Below are 17,544 nucleotides of genomic sequence, written 5' to 3'. Positions count from 1 at the left end.
ACTCCAGATATAACAAACTGACCCTAGCCCCCCGACACATAAACTACTGCAGCATAAATACTGGAGGCTGAGACAGGAGGAGTCAGGAGACACTGTGGCCCTATCCGATGATACCCCCGGACAGGGCCAAACAGGAAGGATATAACCCCACACACTTTGCTAAAGCACAGTCCCCAAACAACTGGAGGGATATCTTCAACCACCAACTTACCATCCTGAGACAAGGCCGAGTATAGCCCACAAAGATCTCCGCCACAACACAACCCAAGGGGGGGCGCCAACCCAGACAGGAAGGTCACATCAGTGACTCAACCCTCTCAAGTGACGCACCCCGCCTAGGGACGGCATGGAAGAGCACCAGTAAGCCAGTGACTCAGCCCTTGTAATAGGGTTAGAGGCAGAGAATCCCAGTGGAAAGAGAGGAACCGGCCAGGCAGAGACAGCAAGGGCGGTTCGTTGTTCCAGAGCCTTTCCGTTCACCTTCACACTCCTGGGCCAGACTACACTCAATCATATGACCCACTGAAGAGATGAGTCTTCAGTAAAGACTTAAAGGTTGAGACTGAGTCTGCGTCTCTCACATGGGTAGGCAGACCATTCCATAAAAATGGAGCTCTATAGGAGAAAGCCCTGCCTCCAGCTGTTTGCTTAGAAATTCTAGGTACAATTAGGAGGCCTGCGTCTTGTGACCGTAGCGTACGTGTAGGTATGTACGGCAGGACCAAATCAGAGAGATAGGTAGGAGCAAGCCCATGTAATGCTTTGTAGGTTAGCAGTAAAACCTTGAAATCAGCCCTTGCCTTAACAGGAAGCCAGGAGGCTAGCACTGTAGTAATATGATCAACTGTTGTGGTTCCAGTCAGGATTCTAGCATCCATATTTAGCCCTAACTGAAGTTTATTTAGTGCTTTATCCGGGTAGCCGGAAAGTAGAGCATTGCAGTAGTCTAACCTAGAAGTAACTAAAGCATGGATTAATTTTTCTGCATCATTTTTGGACAGAAAGTTTCTGATTTTTGCAATGTTACGTGGAAAAAAGCTGTCCTTGAAACAGTCTTGATATGTTCGTCAAAAGAGAGATCAGGGTCCAGAGTAACGCCGAGGTCCTTCACAGTTTCATTTGAGACGACTGTACAACCATTAAGATTAATTGTCAGATTCAACAAAATATCTCTTTGTTTCTTGGGACCTAGAACAAGCATCTCTGTTTTGTCCGAGTTTAAAAGTAGAACGTTTGCAGCCATCCACTTCCTTATGTCTGAAACACAGGCTTCTAGCGAGTGCAATTTTGGGGCTTCACCATGTTTCATTGAAATGTACAGCTATGTGTCATCTGCATAGCAGTGAAAGTGAACATTATGTTTTCGAATGACATCCCCAAGAGGTAAAATATATAGTGAAAACAATAGTGGTCCTAAAATGGAACCTTGAGGAACACTGAAATTTACAGTTGATTTGTCAGAGGACAAACCATTCACAGAGACAAACTGATATCTTTCCGACCGATAAGATCTAAACCAGGCCAGAACTTGCCAGTGTAGACCAATTTGGGTTTCCAATCTCTCCAAGAGAATGTGGTGATCGATGGTATCAAAAGCAGCAATAAGGTGTAGGAGAACGAGGACAGATGCAGAGCCTCGGTCCGATGCCATTAAAAGGTAATTTACCACCTTCACAAGTGCAGTCGCAGTGCTATGATGGGGTCTAAAACCAGACTGAAGCATTCAGTATACATTGTTTGTCTTCAGGAAGGCAGTGAGTTGCTGTGCAACAGCTTTTTCTAACATTTTTGAGAGGATTGGAAGATTCGATATAGGCCAATAGTTTTTTATATTTTCTGGGTCTGGCTTTATTACTTTTTGTGAGTTTGGTACACATCCGGTGGATAGAGAGCCATTTATTATGTTCAACATAGGAGGGCCAAGCACAGGAAGCAGCTCTTTCAGTAGTTTAGTTGGAATAGGGTCCAGTATGCAGCTTGATGGTTTAGAGGCCATGATTATTTTAATCATTGTGTCAAGAGATATAGTACTAAAACACTTGAGTGTCTCTCTTGATCCTATGTCCTGGCAGAGTTGTGCAGACTCAGGACAACTGGGCTTTGAAGGAATACGCAGATTTAAAGAGAAGTCCGTAATTTGCTTTCTAATTGTCATGATCTTTTCCTCAAAGAAGTTCATGAATTTATTACTGCTGAAGTGAAAGCCATCCTCACTCACTCACTTTTTAGTTAGCATTGCGACAGTAAAATAGGATGATTGAGCAGCAGTGAGGGCTCTTCGATACTGCACGGTACTGTCTTTCCAAGCTAGTCGGAATAGTTCCAGTTTGTTGTGGCGCCATTTCCATTCCAATTTTCTGGAAGCTTGCTTCAGAGCTCGGGTATTTTCTGTATACCAGGGAGCTAGTTTCTTATGAGAAATGTTTTTAGTTTTTAGGGGTGCAGCTGCTTCTAGGGTATTGCTCAAGGTTAAATTGAGTTCCTCAGTTAGGTGGTTAACTGACTTTTGTTCTCTGACGTCCTTGGGTAGGCAGAGGGAGTCTGGAAGGGCATCAAGGAATCTTTGTGTTGTCTGTGATTTTATAGCATGACTTTTGATGCTCCTTGTTTGGGGTCTGAGCAGATGATTTGTTGCAATTGCAAACATAATAAAATGGTGGTCCGATAGTCCAGGATTATGAGGAAAAACATTAAGATCCACAACATTTATTCCATGGGACATAACTAGGTCCAGAGTATGACTGTGACAGTGAGTAGGTCCAGAGACATGTTGGACAAATCCCATTGAGTCGATGATGGCTCCGAAAGCCTTTTGGAGAGGGTCTGTGGAATTTTCCATGTGAATATTAAAGTCACCAAAAATGTGAATGTTATCTTCTATGACTACAAGGTCCGATAGGGGGCCTGTAAACAGTAGCTATAAAAAGTGATTGAGCAGGCTGCATAGATTTCAAAAGAAGCTCAAAAGACGAAAATGTCTTTTTTTTTTTTTTGTAAATTGAAATTTGCTATCGTAATTGTTAGACACCTCCGCCTTTGTGGGATGCACGGGGGATATGGTCGCTAGTGTAACCAGGAGGTGAGGCCTCATTTAACACAGTAAATTCATCAGGCTTAAGCCATGTTTCAGTCAGGCCAATCACATCAATATTATGATCAGTGATTGCTAAGATTGCTAAGGCGAACACCTCCATGTTTAGTTTTGCCCAACCTAGGACGAGGCACAGACATGGTCTCAATGGGGATAGCTGAGCTGACTACACTGACTGTGCTAGTGGCAGACTCCACTAAGCTGGCAGGCTGGCTAACAGCCTGCTGCCTGGCCTGCACCCTATTTCATTGTGGAGCTAGAGGAGTTAGAGCCCTGTCTATGTTGGTAGATAAGATGAGAGCACCCCTATGCTATGATGGAGTCCGTCACTCCTCAGCAGGCCAGGCTTGGTCCTGTTTGTGTGTGAGTCCCAGAAAGAGGGCCAATTATCTACAAATTCTATCTTTTGGGAGGGGCAGAAAACAGTTTTCAATATATTTATTTTCCAGACTCTGACATTGCTCGGTGTAATATTTCAATATTTCTTAATCCATTTCTTTTAATTTTTGAGATCTGCGTGTGTTGTTTTGTATTGTTAGCTATTACTGCAGTTTTGGAGCTAGAAAAGTAATCATTTCGCTACACCCACATCTGCTTATTATTTGTACTCAAACAATAACATTTGATTTGATTTGTAATTTGCATAAATAGCATCTCACTGCTGGCTAGCTGGCTGCTGTTTTTCTATGAGCCATTCTAAGACATGACTGGTCCACTGGACACCTTTGCTGACTCTGCATTTGGTTAATTAGGCACGTACAGACAAACACGTGCACATGCACATGCACACACGTGCAGATTTGTCTGCGTCAAGTGGAACTGTTTGAATTGGCCTTCGCAATGCATCAAAAAGTATTGGCAACCATGCAGTTGCTAACAGGTATATGTTAAACATATTTCAATAATCTTTCTCTAACCCAGGCATTACAAATGAATAAATCCTCATACCTGATACCTCCAGTGTAGGTATAACAACCTGCTCAGAGCTTATTACACTCAGGTACTTTCCCCTTAATTGATTGACTAAACAACAGTGAGTATGTCTCATAGAGGATACAGCAGTGGAACCTGTAATGATGAGACATGGTGGTGAAGCTTCACTTATGGGACTTCTAATATACTTTCTTACAGCCGGTCTTCCCTCCAGACTGCCAGGACTCAGCTCCATGCTACTCTATTTCACAAGTAAATTGATGACAGGAAATTTAAGAATCAAGACATGCATTTTTCACCTGTCTTTTGCCATCGTCACTGCAAGGGCCTGATGAGTCTAACATTCAGACTCTTTCACTTTTTCTGTCTCTATCTCCATCCTACCCACATCGCTCTCTTTCTTTCCCTCTCTTCACTTCTTTTCCTGTTACTTTTATTCCTCTCATCTCTGTGTGTAGACAGGTGTGGTATTTCATCTGGGAGAGCAGCTTTCATAACCCTAGATTTCCGCCCCAGAGGAGCGTGGGTAGAGGTGCTGACACTCAGATTAATAACACTCACTCTCAAGAGAATCTCCCTCGTCCAACCTTGTCCCTCTCTCCCTCCTCTTTCTCCTCTCTCTAGCCCACTCTCTTTCTCATTTTCTGTCATTCTGTTTCTCCCTCCCGCTCGAGTTAGTCTCTCCTCTCTTTTCTCTCATTCTCTTTTTCTACCTTTCTCTACCTTTCTCTCTCTCTCTCTCTCTCTCTCTCTCTCTCTCTCTCTCTCTCTCTCTCTCTCTCTCCCTCTCCCTCTCTCTCTCTCTCTCTCTCTCTCTCTCTCTCTCTCTCTCTCTCTCCCTCTCTCCCTCTCTCTCTCTCGGTTGGATGCATCTCTAAAGCTCCTCTCCTATTTGTCAAACATATGAATAATAATTACATGGTGAGATAATTCATTGTTCCTCTCTCCCAGTATTCTCTGGAGTTCATGCATAGTTAAACTGCTATTATTCTGATACGGGTCATTTCATAACACCAGTGGGATCTGCGTTGTTTTCTGGCGTTTTGCAGTTTCACCCTCAAGTGCTTGACTCTCTTGTGTGATTCTATAAGCCGAGTACACATCGGGGCACAGCACACAACAATCAGGACTGTTCCCAGAAGTGTAGACGATCACATTGTATCTCAGTCAGAAGCATCACAGACATCATAAACAGACAAAGACATGATTGTTTTGTTATGTACAGGAAGCTAAGAGGAGATAAGTACATCAGGGCGCCCTCCTCTGTCTCTAGCTCTCTCTAAAGTGTGACACTACTAACAACAAGCTAACAATAAACTAAAGAGAATGGAGCATTTCCGACACACAAATTGCCACTGGTAATTTCAGCATGTGTTTTAACTACAGCAATTTGCCACCACTGTGGCATCATTGCGTTGAGTTTTAAGACCGGACCACACATTATCCCCAGCACTTAGAGTGTGATAAACAACATTTAGCACTGGGACCGTTCACAGGAAAGTACAGTGACACTTGGAAGATAATTAATTTAACAGTCTTTGCACATTGTGAGGTAATGAGGGAGAGAGGAGAGAGAATGTGTTAAAGAGAGAGAGAGACGAGAGAAAGAGGGTACTGAAGCTGTTAGATATAAAAGCTGTGTGTGGGCTCTAACACAAGGAGACAGAGATAATGAAAACGGAGACAGAGATAATGAAAACGGAGACAGAGATAATGAAAACGGAGACAGAGATAAGGAAAATGGAGACAGAGATAATGAAAACGGAGACAGAGGGAAGAGTTCTATCTCTCCCTGAGGAGGGGCTCTTCTCTCTGCTGTGAACTGTGTTGGAAACACAACATAACTTGACTGGACCATACAGCAAGTGTATTATACACCATGTCAACTAATGAATACTAATTAATTATTCCAAATGAATCTTTAATCATTTGGTAACGTAGAAGTATTTTTCAGGTGAGAAAGTTGGATGTGTGGGTGAGTGAGTTCCTAACTCCAAACGCATACTGAGTACTCTGGGGTCTTTACAGATCTGGGATCATCTAAAGTCCAGATCAAAACGTAAGGGGTAACAAGAGATAATCTTCCTCTGTAACGATATTCGTAGGTGGAAGAAGGTGAAGAGGACCAAGGTGCAGCGTGGTACGTGTTCATGGTAAATTTAATAAAGAAACTGAACACTAGAACAAAAAAACAAACGTGTGTGAGAATAAATGAAACAGTTCTGTCTGGTAAAGACACACAAAGACAAAACAACTACCCACACCCATAGTGGGAAAACAGGCTGCCTAAGTATGGTTCTCAATCAGAGACAACGATAACCAGCTGCCTCTGATTGGGAACCATACCAGGCCTAAACATAAAAACACAACACCTAGACATACAACATAGAATACCCACCCACATCACACCCTGGCCAAACTAAAAATAGAAACATACAAAGCAATCTACGATCAGGGCGTGACATCCTCCTAATTACAACATCATGTAATTAAAACATCACAGTTAATTAGTGGACAGCATTAACATCACACTGTTACAGATGTAAGATCTTAATTTGAGACAGTTTGCTACAGCACAAAAATAATCCTGCAGCAACAGTAAATGTGAATTATTATGTGGATTCTAATTCATGGATATTTTTTGTAGGTGTTGATACGTTTTACATTAAGCCAAATCAAGTCTACAATTTTAAAGTGGACATTACAAACTTTAGAAGCCTTTCTAAACCTTGAATGCACTACAAGTTTGCATTTCCTACTATGCAGCACATTTTTCATCAGCAAAATGGTGATCAAATTAAGATCCTTCATCTGTAGTTCAATAGGTTCCTCATCCATTCTGCCCTCTAGATGAACTCTCTGTATGTTTATCTCAGTAGCTGTAGCTAGCTCCCCTCCCAGTGCTACAGGCCTCCTGGTGATGGTTAACTCTCCCATTCTGCCTCCATTCAAAGGAACCGATTTGCATAATCTGGAGTGCTGGGTGTGTTTTTAGGGAGCGGGGAGATTTATTCTCAGTTTTTCCAAATCTAATTATCCCTCTGGCCTGGGGACTGGGACCACTCTATAATGGGGAGTAGAGACACGGTCACAGATGAAAATACAACACAAAACCTGAGAGGATCGAGAGAGTGAGCGTAGAGAGTAGAGAGAGAGAGAGAGAGAGAGAGAGAGAGAGAGAGAGAGAGAGACAGAGTGAGAGAGGGAGAGCGAGAGAGAGATAGAGAGAGAGAGGAGCTGCAGAGTAGAATATCTAGGTCACTGTCTCCATAGTTTCATTTTAGAATGAAACATGATTTCACAATCAACTGACCCAGACTGTTAAAGAGTGATGTCTCCTATGGGGACATCTGAAGATCCTGTTTAGTCTCTAGATAGCACCTTTTTTCTCATAGTGTAGTGAGAGACAGAGCAGAGCTGAGCTAGAGTCAGATTCACTAGAGAAGCTCTTTAGATGTATATTGGAAGGCATCTAAGGTATGCAGCTCCTGTCTCCTCCCTCCTCTCTCCATGCTCCCCTTCCCCCTCTCCTCCCTCCATCCTCACCTCCTCCTCATTAAAACTCTTAATTGTCTCGTTCACACCTGCTCGTGTGCTGGATCATTTGGGACGGCTTCCTCACCAGAGCAGCTTTTCTCATCAACACTGAGCTGAGCTGGGTTCACATCTAGGGCACTGTGTCCTGTGTCCTTCACCTGTTGTGTGTGTGTGTGTGTGTGTGTGTGTGTGTGTGTGTGTGTGTGTGTGTGTCTGTGTGTGTGTGTGTGTGTGTGTGTGTGTGTGTGTGTGTGTGTGTGTGTGTGTGTGTGTGTGTGTGTGTGTGTGTGTGTGTGTGTGTGTGTGTGTGTGTGTGTGTGTGTGTGTGTTTATACAACTACTGAATAACCTTGTCAATGATCGACACACATGTCTCTCTAACAGGTTGTGTGAATACAATTTGGACATCAGTCTCTCCGTTTGTCCTGATTTCGTTACCGTAATATTCTGTTTGTATCAGGAGCCATCTCCCTCTTCTCTCCACTCCATGTTTGTCGGCAGGATTGATAAATGCTCCATCAAAAGCAAATTTCCAAATGTATTTCAGAACCTTTTGTTAAGAAGGAAATTAGTTTCCTAAAATACAATGGACCGCCTGAGTGTCAGGTTGCTTAGTGTCAGAGCTGCCACACACAGACGGACCCCTGCCTCCTACGTTGGCCTACAAGAGACATAATTCACCTGAAAGAAGAGCATGGCCTGTCCTCTATCGTGGCCATGGTGTAAACCTACATTGTATTGTGTTCTGTTGACAGTGATCCAAGAAACGATCTTGCATTTTGTGGCAGTCATAAACATTGAGACATCTTAATGCTCTCCAGTTATTTTTTAAAGAATGTAATTCCTAGTTTATGTGTGTATGTCCCTCTCTAGTCTGTCAGTATTCCGTGACAGGAATATAGAGCACTACCATTGAGCATGATGCTTTGAGCCTTCTCTCACTAAGTAGCAATTTGGCATTTTTCAAATAATTGGTCTTTAATAATCAGACTTCTCAGTTACGTTGCTCAATGTATGCTGGTCAAAAGATAATTTGACAAACCAACGCCCAGGCTCGGCCTAGGAAGAGAAATGTGGTCTGAATGTAATAAAGGAAAATCTGGGTGCTTAAAAGCTCCTATTAATCACTGGCAGACAGGAGAATTATTGCTGAGCACTGGTAAAGCTGATAAATTAGAGTCATTTGCCAATATGTCTATTGATGGAGTTCTGTGTGGAAAAAAAAGCTTTTCATGTTTTGCATTATTTAGCAAACAGTGCTCTACGATGTTTTTTCTCCACATATCGACTGTGTGTGTGTGTGTGTCTATGTGTGTGTGTGTGTGTGTGTGTGCGTGCCTGCCTGCCTGCCTGCCTGCCTGCCTGCCTGCCTGCCTGCCTGACTGTATGTGTACAGTATGAGTGTTTTCAGCTTTTCCAGACATATTATATTGCATTTCAAAAAAACTAACAGACTCAGCATTTAATAAATCATTCATATTGACAGAACCTTATCTAGCCTTTGAGAGCAGCACTAATACCAGATCATCTGAATGAACAGTGTCTATCTAAATAGTCATTTATCCTCTCACTGTGAGATCTGTGAAGAAACCCTCCTCTTCATATCCTCCCTGTCATTTCCCTGCACGACGCCTCTCTCTGCCCCCTCTGCACCCTGCACTTTACACCACTCTGAGATAAGTTCCCCCTGAGTGGCGCCCGGTCCGGGAAAATAGTCACTTTAACAAGGAGAGACCAATCTGCCTCTGTCTGCCATTAAGCTGCACAAGCCTCTTAATCTGCCCAGCACATGAGGGACATTGGCGCGGTAATGGAAACTCTCCATGCCAAAATGGGCTCTGTTATTATAACATAAAGAATGGTTATTAAAGTGTCTGGGGGACAGAGGTGTCCATCGTAATAAGCCTGAGAGCCCTGTCGCGTGCGCGCGTGCGCGCGCGTGTGTGTGTGTGTGTGTGTGTGTGTGTGTGTGTGTGTGCGTGCGTGCGTGTGCGCGCGCGCGCGTGTGTGTGTGTCATACAGGCCGTCTGGACGTGTAAAGCCCTTTTTACGACCTTCCTGCCCTTCCCTCTTTCCCAGAATAAAAGACCTGATAACCTATTTGTTCTATTTGTCCATTCTTCCTCATGTAGAGTCGGACAGGTTCATCTAGGGAGCGCTGTGGATCAGAGAGAGAGGTTGTACTGACTAGAGCTTTTCCATGGGACACATTTATACTGATAGCATATTGTGAAGGGAGGCCATCAAGTCTGGAATAGAATTGTCCATGTCTAAATAGTCATGCACTGTAGTCATCCTATTTTCACATACACATATAAAATACATAATGTATCCTTGAAAACAACACAATCACACAGTATGTCTTCAAGATCAATAGCATCATTTCTATTTCCTCAGGATGGCTAGTTGATCTGCTGGTGGCTCATTTGATCCTCTATACACACTACAGGGTCATTCTATTGCTTCATTTATCAACATGCCAGTTGCTCGCATACACTGCATAATCACAAGATGATTGATGTTCGGATCACTCAGCCTGTATAAGGAGCAGAACGTGTGACGAGACAATATGAAAGTACAAAGTTGGCTGAGGGTGTTTGTGTTGGGTTGTCATAAGCGAGTGTGAGGGGAACACAAGCAGCTATTGTTTTTGATCAGAACTTCATGGAGGCTGATCAAACATTTGTTTTTGACCCTGTGGTATGGAACAGAGGCACGGAGAAACTACTGTAATTTATCACACAGCTTCAACCTATAGATACAAGGACTTTCACGACTTTAAATAACACAAAGACTACAACGTATTGTAAGGAAGGTGTGTGTGTGGAGTGTGTATATGTGTGGGATTGCAACAAATGACCTTGCAAATCAAAAGGCAAAAATACAAAGTTGCTACACCAAGAGGTCAGAACATTTTGTGGAGTTGTAAAGAGTTGAGTTAACGGTTGAGTATATACAGCACTTACTGCACGTCTGTGATGATGTCTTCTTCTCCATCTCTGATTGGGTTAGAATCTAAATGAGCTTATCTTCCTTAAGAGGTAATACTCTAACTACGTGCCTGTGTTCGTCTGCAGTATCACACACACACACTCACTCACACACACAAACAGAGCCCCCTGCTGGAGTCCTGCCATTGATTGACTGGGGCTGAGGTCAGATAAACACACTGTGCCATGAGATTACATCCGGCAGCGCTCTCCAGAGGTGTGTGTGTGTGTGTGTGTGTGTGTGTGTGTGTGTGTGTGTGTGTGTGTGTGTGTGTGTGTGTGTGTGTGTGTGTGTGTGTGTGTGTGTGTGTGTGTGTGTGTGTGTGTGTGTGTGTGTGTGTGTGTGTGTGTGTGTGTGTGTGCGTGTGTGTGTGTGTGTGCCTGCTCAATTAGGAGAACAAACAACAGTGTGTATTTCTGGCTGTCAGAGGGGACAGGGGCTGATCAATGCCTCCCTTTGCAGGCTGCACTAGCAGCACACACACACACACACACAGCATGCTGATCAATGTGTCTCTCTGCAGGCCGTACTATTAGCAGACAGCACAGGGCAGTCTAATAACTGACGTCTGACCTTTTACTTAAATGTTTTATTATCCCGCTCTGGGCCTGGCCACTATGCTCCAGCTGTACACAGCCGAGGAGAAAAGGTGAACTTTGTTTTAACGTTCTGTAAGCGTAATAGAGATGGATCATTGTCTCCCACAGAGCACTATGGTTTGTCAGGGCTGAAGGACTAACAGCAGAGGAGGCTGAGGTCCTTTAGAAGACTGATTCATAGACTGTCACCATACTTACATCCATACATGCCATGTGTGTGAACACCACAGTGTTCTTCATGTGAATAAATCCTCCTAGCTGAAAGCAGTTCATCAGAAGACTCTGTCCTGACAGCTCTGTGCCCACAGTTAAACCAACAGGTTGACACATAAAACTCAGTAAAACTCGCTGTTCTATCTCTGTCATCACATCCAGTAGTGCTGTGTCATAGAGGTACAGTACTTCACCACCAGTGGTGTCTGTTAGGCTGCTACCCTCCAGTCTCTCCTCTTGTCAACTCTGCAGGGAGATGAGAGGATAGATCTGAGGACAGCGAGGCCCTGTGTCTCTCATCCTTGGCTGTGTTCACTTCTTCTGTTATTACTCACCCACAGACAACATCATGCTATCATTTCCATCGCTCTGTCTTGAGTGGCTGAGGGGTTGATGTGGGAGCAGGAAAGCACACATTTATCTTGATGATAAATCGACGCGAGTAGGGCGTTCAGACAGCTGTGTGTGTGTGTGTGTGCGCATGTGTTCATGTTGGGCATGACCTGCATCCAGCTGAATGTTGAAGTATTGTTGGCAGCAGCTGTTTGTCTCAGGCAATGTGCAAGCATCACAAACACTGCTTTGTCTTGATGTAAAGTTCTGAGCAGCTTCAACTTATTCAAGTGTGTAATGCGAGGACAGACACAGTGTAGTGAAATGACACCAGTCCAGTCTCTGCTGCTGCAGGTCCTGAGAAACAATACTGAATCATAGCACTGCATACCTGCATACATGTGTTTGTGGGTGTCACCTTGGGCTAGCTGAGAGAGCTCTCTAAGTGCTGATTAATGAAGTAAAAGAGGTGGAGAGAGAGAGAAAGTGTGTGTGTGTGTGTGTGTGTGTGTGTGTGTGTGTGTGTGTGTGTGTGTGTGTGTGTGTGTGTGTGTGTGTGTGTGTGTGTGTGTGTGTGTGTGTGTGTGTGTGTATGTGAGGACTGGGTGTTCCCAGCTAAAGGTCAAAGGCCTGGCAACTAATGAGCTAGGAGCAAGCAGCAGTTCAGATCACCTAACACGGACACACTCCCTACACCCATAGAGGACAGTCACCACACTGACTGATAGAGTTTATTAATACACCTGGCCTACCATAGCATTACCTTCAGACGTTTTTGCATGTCTGGATTCTGAAAAACTCCCTGAATTTATAGACAACTCCCAAGATGTGAAGACAATTACTCATTTTTCCCAACCAAAATGTATTTGTTCATCAAGTTCTCTTTAAATGATACTGACCAGTCCATGTACAGATTTAGTGTCCCCAAAGTGCTAGCTGTCATTTCAGTGGTCCTCAAAAAGAAGTAGAGCCTTTCAGTCCCTAGTACAGAATAGTATTACCTGTACAGAATAGTATTAGCTGTATAGAATAGTATTAGCTGTATAGAATAGTATTACCTGTACAGAATAGTATTACCTGCATAGAATAGCATTACCTGTATAGAATAGTATTACCTGTATAGAATAGTATTACCTGCATAGAATAGCATTACCTGTATAGAATAGTGTTACCTGTACAGAATAGTATTACCTGTATAGAATAGTATTACCTGTACAGAATAGTATTATCTGTATAGAATAGCATTACCTGTATAGAATAGTATTAGCTGTATAGAATAGTATTAGCTGTATAGAATAGCATTACCTGTATAGAATAGTATTAGCTGTATAGAATAGTATTACCTATCAAAGCACAAGGCGAGACCCAGATGCAGACCCATGGGGCGGATGGTTGGAGTCTTACAATGTTTATTAATCCAAAGGGGTAGGCAAGAGAATGGTCGTGGACAGGCAAAAAGGTCAAAACCAGCTCAGAGTCCAATAGGTACCCAAGGGCAGACAGAATCAAGGTCAGGGCAGGCAAGATGATCAGGCAGGAAAGAAGTCCAGAGTCAGTCAGGGGTCAGAACCGGGAGGACTATAAAAAGAGAATAGAAAAGGAGTACGGGGAAAAACACGCTGGTTGACTTGACTAACAAACAAGACGAACTGGCACAGAGAGACAGGAAACGCATGGATAAATACACTGGGGGAAATAAGCGACACCTGGAGGGGGTGGAGACAATCACAGGAACAGGTGAAACAGATCAGAGCGTGACTTTACCTGTAGAGAATAGTACTACCTCTATAGAATAGTATTATCTGTATAGAATACTATTATCTGTAGAGAATAGTACTACCTCTATAGAAAAGTATTACCTGTACAGAATAGAACTACCTCTATAGAAGAGTACTACCTGTATAGAATAGTATTACCTGTATAGAATAGTATTACCTGTATAGAATAGTATTACCTGTATAGAATAGTGTTACCTGTATAGAATAGTATTACCTGTATAGAATAGTGTTACCTGTATAGAATAGTATTATAAAGAATAGTATTACCTGTATAGAATAGTGTTACCTGTATAGAATAGTATTACCTGTATAGAATAGTATTACCTGTATAGAATAGTATTACCTGTATAGAATAGTATTACCTGTATAGAATAGCATTACCTGTATAGAATAGTATTACCTGTATAGAATAGTGTTACCTGTATAGAATAGTATTACCTGTATAGAATAGTATTACCTGTATAGAATAGTATTACCTGTATAGAATAGTGTTACCTGTATAGAATAGTATTACCTGTATAGACTAGTATAACCTGTATAGAATAGTATTACCTGTATAGAATAGTATTACTTGTATAGAATAGTATTACCTGTATAGAATAGTATTACCTGTATAGAATAGTATTACCTGTATAGAATAGCATTACCTGTATAGAATAGTATTACCTGTATAGAATAGTATTACCTGCATAGAATAGCATTACCTGTATAGAATAGTATTACCTGTATAGAATAGTATTACCTGTATAGAATAGTGTTACCTGTATAGAATAGTATTACCTGTATAGAATAGTATTACCTGTATAGAATAGTATTACCTGCATATAATAGCATTACCTGTATAGAATAGTATTACCTGTATAGAATAGTATTACCTGCATAGAATAGCATTACCTGTATAGAATAGTATTACCTGTATAGAATAGCATTACCTGTATAGAATAGTGTTACCTGTATAGAATAGTATTACCTGTATAGAATAGTATTACCTGTATAGAATAGTATTACCTGTATAGAATAGCATTACCTGTATAGAATAGTATTACCTGTATAGAATAGTATTACCTGTATAGAATAGTATAACCTGTATAGAATAGTGTTACCTGTATAGAATAGTATTACCTGTATAGAATAGTATTACCTGTATAGAATAGTATTACCTGTATAGAATAGCATTACCTGTATAGAATAGTATTACCTGTATAGAATAGTATTACCTGTATAGAATAGCATTACCTGTATAGAATAGTATTACCTGTATAGAATAGTATTACCTGCATAGAATAGCATTACCTGTATAGAATAGTATTACCTGTATAGAATAGTATTACCTGTATAGAATAGTGTTACCTGTATAGAATAGTATTACCTGTATAGAATAGTATTACCTGTATAGAATAGTATTACCTGCATATAATAGCATTACCTGTATAGAATAGTATTACCTGTATAGAATAGTATTACCTGCATAGAATAGCATTACCTGTATAGAATAGTATTACCTGTATAGAATAGCATTACCTGTATAGAATAGTGTTACCTGTATAGAATAGTATTACCTGTATAGAATAGTATTACCTGTATAGAATAGTATTACCTGTATAGAATAGCATTACCTGTATAGAATAGTATTACCTGTATAGAATAGTATTACCTGTATATAATAGTATTACCTGTATAGAATAGTGTTACCTGTATAGAATAGTATTACCTGTATAGAATAGTATTACCTGTATAGAATAGTATTACCTGTATAGAATAGTATTACCTGTATAGAATAGTATTACCTGTATAGAATAGCATTACCTGTATAGAATAGTATTACCTGTATAGAATAGTATTACCTGTATAGAATAGTATTACCTGTATAGAATAGTATTACCTGTATAGAATAGTATTACCTGTATAGAATAGTATTACCTGTATAGAATAGTATTACCTGTATAGAATAGTATTACCTGTATAGAATAGCATTACCTGTATAGAATAGTATTACCTGTATAGAATAGTATTACCTGTATAGAATAGTATTACCTGTATAGAATAGTATTACCTGTATAGAATAGTATTACCTGTATAGAATAGCATTACCTGTATAGAATAGTATTACCTGTATAGAATAGTATTACCTGTATAGAATAGTATTACCTGTATAGAATAGTATTACCTGCATAGAATAGTATTACCTGTATAGAATAGTATTACCTGTATAGAATAGTATTACCTGTATAGAATAGTATTACCTGTATAGAATAGCATTACCTGTATAGAATAGTATTACCTGTATAGAATAGTATTACCTGTATAGAATAGTATTACCTGTATAGAATAGTATTACCTGTATAGAATAGTATTACCTACAGTGGTTGCTCAACTAAAAGTTTTGAGATTATGCTGTGGTACTTAGAGGTCATTTGTGGTTTAGTACGGTACCCTGCGTCACTACTTCATTGCTCCAGACCACCACAAGGGGGAGTTAGAGCACTGATTATGCTTTTGGTCCCACGGCTATGTGTCTCTAACTGACAATGAATCTGCGACATAAACCAAGTAGAAACTGATAATTGTGCCCGGCTTCAAAATTGAATTTCAATTAACTGAATGAGGAGGATGAAGAAGGTGATTGAATTTAGAACAATAGTGTAAGAATTGCTATTCCTCTGTCCTGCACGCTCACACCCTGAAAAATACTCTTATTTTGTTGTTTCCACTCGTCAGTATTACTTACTTAAACTGTTGTTACACTAAGGTTCTTATTCTAAGAAAAACGAAAATGTTCAATTATATTCCATGAAATTCTTAAGATATGTGTGTTGACTCAATATAAGCAAGTGATGTCTGCTAAACAATCAAGTTGATGGCACAGTCATATAGCCTCGGCACCTACATAAAGCTGAGTGACTGATTCATTCATGGTTTTGGATTTTTTTTAAACAAGTACCAACATTCTTTCTAATGTTTTGGTTATCCTGACCTGGACACCATGTATTATAATAGTCCATTATGGCCTATTAGCAGGACAATAGACTCACCATGTATTATAATAGTCCATTATGGGTTGTTAGCAGGACAATAGACTCACCATGTATTATAATAGTCCATTATGGGTTGTTAGCAGGACAATAGACTCACCATGTATTATAATAGTCCATTATGGGTTGTTAGCAGGACAATAGACTCACCATGTTTAATAATAGTCCATTATGGCCTATTAGCAGGACAATAGACTCACTATGTATTATAATAGTCCATTATGGCCTATTAGCAGGACAATAGACTCACCATATATTATAATAGTCCATTATGGGTTGTTAGCAGGACAATAGACTCACCATGTATTATAATAGTCCATTATGGCCTATTAGCAGGACAATAGACTCACCGTATATTATAATAGACCATTATGGGTTGTTAGCAGGACAATAGACTCACCATGTATTATAATAGTCCATTATGGCCTATTAGCAGGACAATAGACTCTTGCCAACACCTCTCTGTATTTTGATACTTTGTGCAAGACAATTGATCAGCATTAAAACCCTTGTGAATGAGTGGGGAAACGGTCTTAGACTCTGCATCGCAGTGCAAACTGTGTTGCTGGTTCGATACCCGTGCCGGCCATGACCGGGAGACCTGTGGGACATAGTTTTCATCAAGCCAGCTTCTTTCTATGGTGCTACCCATTCCAGGGTTAGGACCGTAACCATCAGAACACTTGAAAATGAGCCAGAGCTGAGAGGTTCACCAAAACTAAAGGTATTTTGCTTTCAGTGCATTTTCTTTAAAAAAAATACACAGTATGCCCATCAATGTGTAGGCATACTGTGTAATCAAATGGATAATTAAATAAAGGTGAAAAAATATACAATAAAAAATAAATTGTACTAAAAACGTAAATGTGTTTTTGCAGAGCATACAACCATGCCGACAACTATACGTGGAGATCAGTGGACAAAGATTGGACAACGGGCCGCACCGAAAAAATACAGGGTTGCCAAGAAAGCGGTTTGTTTCGCTAGATTCTTAAAATGTGCATTTGTGTTTTGGAGTCACTTTTAATTCTCAATTG

Source organism: Oncorhynchus kisutch, linkage group LG2 (genome assembly GCF_002021735.2).
Source record: "Oncorhynchus kisutch isolate 150728-3 linkage group LG2, Okis_V2, whole genome shotgun sequence".
NCBI lineage: Eukaryota > Metazoa > Chordata > Actinopteri > Salmoniformes > Salmonidae > Oncorhynchus > Oncorhynchus kisutch.
The sequence above is the reverse complement of the archived record's forward strand: the minus strand, read 5'-3'. Positions refer to the sequence as shown.